At 33.2% G+C, this 4,269-nt stretch overlaps 1 pseudogene; it reads right to left on the bottom strand.

Annotated features, from left to right (window-relative positions):
* Positions 1–2,292: 2,292 nt before the first annotated feature.
* Positions 2,293–2,409, bottom strand: LOC145243098 (5S ribosomal RNA; annotated as a pseudogene).
* Positions 2,410–4,269: the final 1,860 nt, after the last annotated feature.

Below are 4,269 nucleotides of genomic sequence, written 5' to 3'. Positions count from 1 at the left end.
ACATAATGAGAGGAGATCACACAATTTTATAGATGTAGAGATTGCCTTTTTTTCACACAATTATACAAGGTAGAACGATAAAGTATTCGCCCTAAAGAAAATAACATTACAGCTTGATTTTAAAATTTTTCTTGAAAAAAAATCAATCCAGGTAACTTGATTATGTAGTAGAGCTGACATCTATTCAATGTAACCACCTTTAGCCTGAATTACCGCCTCGATACAGGTCTGGAACTGAAAGCATGCTTTTTCCACGTGCCGGCAGGAGCTTGACGGATGGTGGCGATCAGGCTGGCTTTGGTGCTGTGGGAGGTCATGTTGGTGATGTTCTCAACATCTGACCAAAAAAAGTAGTCCAGCGGGTTCAGGTCGGGGAGAAGGGTGGCCAGTGAGAAAAGGGTACAAATTGTAGCACTCCTTCTGAAGCCAAACCTGGATCTCTTTGGACTTGTGGGCCAGCGCCGAGTCTTGCTGCTACACTCATGGTCTGCCAGTGGTCACCTGATTGCACTAGGGGATCACCGCACTTTTCAGCACATCCGGGTAAACTTTGACTTTCAAGCCGACTTTGGAGATGTATACAACTGGCCAACTTGTAGATGGTTTGCAAAGAAAAAAAAAAAAACGGTTTTCATCAAACAGAAATGGAATCATGTCACCTTTCTAGGGTGATAATTTTATCGTTCCACCCACAAGTAAATCATTCAGGTATCAGGTTTCATCACCAACTTGAATGTTTATATAAAATATTGTCAGCACAGATAAACTAAACCTCGCACAATAAGTTGTAACTATAAAATTAAACACATGGGTTGGAATTTGGATTTTGATTTTAAAAAGAAACAAACAGGCCATGTTTTAATATGAAAAAAAAATCTAATCAGCTTAGTTCTTTGATATGACAAGAGCGTACGTTCAAAAATATTATGAACCTGATTGCTGCCGTAATGATACTTGATTTTGACCGTTTATGGTTAAGGTGAGAAGCTAGTAGAGGTGGTATTTGACTATAATTCATTTTATTCCAGTATACTAGTGTTAATTAAGAATTAAAATCTATTTATACTTATATATATATATATATATATATATATATATATATATATATATATATATATATACTAGCCTGGGTGCCCGGCGTTGCCTGGGTGTTTGGAGGTGTGTATTGAGGAAAAAAAAAAAAAGAAAAGTTGTAGTAAGCAGGCAGGCTCGAACTCATAACGCAAAGGCGGAAAAGAAAGTGGAGGTTGTGTAAGAGTGTTGGTTAAGCAAAAAGAAAAAAACAAAAAGTGGTAGTAGGCAGGCAGGTTCGAACCTGTACTGCGGAAGAGGAAAAGAATGTGAAAAAAAACGTGATGCGCCCATTGCTAAACATGAAATGACATAGGTTTAATTAAGGCTAGACAATCGAAAAAAGGCAATGACTTTCGAAAATATCGGCGAAAAAAGCGATCCCTCCCTGTAGAAATGTTGAGGGTGAAGGAATTAATGTTTTTGGCCAATTTTTCAATATTTGTTGTCCAAAGGGACGAGCTTCAAAATTATACCGATCTCGTGAAAATCTGTCCCTCTGTCGAAAATTTTAGGCAGATATACAAACATACATACATACATACATTTAAACGGACAGGGGAGATTTATATTATAGAAGGTATATATAAACAGGGTGGGCCAAAATAAGGGTCCTATATATATATATATATATATATATATATATATATATATATATATATATATGATTATATTTAAAGATAGGACCCTTATTTTGGCCCACCCTGTATATGAGTCCAAATCTTTTTATATAACACATCATTATCTATTTTTTGATTTTGAAGTGTTTTTTTAGATATATTTTTCTTATATATATATATATATATATATATATATATATATATATATATATATATATATACACTGTAGAACCCCAGGATACGGTGACCTTAATATACGTTTTTTTTTCAGGTTACGATGTGGAATATAATGTTTTTCCTGCCCCTGGTTATGATATTTGCCCTGCCTTACAGTGTTATTATATACATGTGTATTATATAATGTACTGTATTTTGTTACTTATTTTTAATGCTGTATCCCGGGGTTTTACTGTATATATAAAAAGGCTTCCTTCAGTCTTGACAGACTATGGATATCCACTGTAAGGATGCTTGAGCATGAAATTTTTGTAGCAAGAGTTGCACGATCCACAACCATACCTCTCCTGAGTCGACATTGTTAAATACCAGTGACAAGTGGAGGTTCAGGACGACTGGAAACAATGCCGAGAAAAGCAGAAAGCACATACAGCACCTAGAATTCCCAAATGGTCACCCATTTGGTACTAGCCAGGCTCAACATTGCTTAACTTCAGTGATCTGACGAGAACCGGTGTGTCAACGTGATTATGCCCTACACTCATATATCATATCTATTGTATATATAAAAGGGAATGTGTGTGTGTGTGTGTGTCTGTGTACATTTTGTTATATAGTTCATTATTATTGTTTTTGTTGTTATTATTCATTGTTAAAAGTGAGTATTAGAGAGAGAGAGGGATGTTGTTAGTAAGAGATTGTTCGTGTTATGACGCGATTCATATATATTAAAATGTTCATACTTAGATTTGTAATAGAATGAGGAGACAGTCTTAGTGTTCATATTGTGTATGTAAGATGTGTATGTAAAGACATTTTAAACCACATGATATACAAGACATATAATAACAATTTTCACTTTACCTTTTAGTAGAATTACAACACAAAGACGACGTTTATAAAAACACATGATGGGTTTATTTCTTCTCCCGACCGGCCGTGGTTTTCTGAGTCAAGAATTCAAAGCTTCACATTCTAAGTTTCAAAAATGACCGTCTCGCTTCTAGACGTTCGAATCACAACTGCAGACTATCGTCTGTCGTCCTCAAACTCTCTTCTGATTCTCTCTCTGCTTAACTCTAAAGTTTTCTAACTATATCTAGAACTTCCCATTTTCCATGACGTCATACACATGTTAAAACATGTGTCTTCTTTCACGTGTTCTGGACATGCATGTCCAAAACTTTTTCCTTTGTTTACAAAAGGAATTTTAACCTATATTCTCAGTAACCTATATTTCCAATATGTTAAAAACATGTTTATTAAATTATCTTGTATAGTTGCATTCCTCAATTGAATTTTTCATAACAGAATTGACAACGCACATTCTTTTCTTGAAACTATTTTATCTCTAAGCTAAACAATGGTTTGTTTTACATTCCATTTTCTAATTCTCTCTCGTAATCTATTTCTAAACCTAATTTACGAGGTTCGAATTTCGTCTATGCTATTTCATTTTCATTTTAACTAAATCTCTCTATTTTCATACTTACATGAAAAGGGGACAGCCCTTATCATGTAACAATTTCCCTACGCAATAACTTTGTCAATTTTCAGTCTACAGACTCGAAATTTGATATACAGGGTACTGAAATTTGGGAAAATCTTTGTAATCCGTTTTCGGCCAGAAATTTGGCTGTTAAGGGGTCAAAGTTCAACGATTTGACCTTTGAGAACTCTACCAAACTCCTCCGCCAATTTTCAATCAATAAATGTTAAGGGGTTATAATAGGAGTCAAAATGTTAAGGGGTTATAATAGGAGTCAAAGTTAAAAACAACATACACCTCCAAACACCCGGGCAACGCCGGGCTGAAATGCTAGTATATATATATATATATATATATTTCATGAGCCAAAAGTAGATGGATAGCATTTTGAATAAGATTTATGTATCAGTTACATTAATGCAATTTTTTATTATAACTATAACTCCAACCTGTCCACCTACTATTGGCTTACCCTGTGTATATATATATATATATATATATATATATATATATATATATATATATATATATATATATGTATGTATATATATATATAAATAAATATAAATAAATATTTCCGTGTGTTAGAACGTTTTCATCTTAAATTCTATGCTGTTCTACAGAATGTAGAAACTATACATAAATAGAATTCAGCATAATAGTGAAATGAAACCAATCATCTAATAAAAAAACTTAAAACATTAATAATCGTTTTTAAAGGAATATGCAAATTAGTTAACTTTCATGTAGTTGCTCGCATATCCATGACTGAGTATATTAAAAAGTTTGTTTTAATAAGTTTTAAATAGAACAAGTAAGCTTTTTAATATTAATATCAGAGCGAGAAAAAAATCAACTTCATAGGTATATAGATTTTGTGAATTTCTTGGCTCTCAGCATCTTAATAAGTTT

This window comes from Euprymna scolopes, chromosome 21 (assembly GCF_053919585.1).
Source record: "Euprymna scolopes isolate OS-2025 chromosome 21, ASM5391958v1, whole genome shotgun sequence".
NCBI classification, from domain to species: Eukaryota; Metazoa; Mollusca; class Cephalopoda; order Sepiida; family Sepiolidae; genus Euprymna; species Euprymna scolopes.
This window is presented reverse-complemented; position numbering and strand designations above follow the sequence as displayed.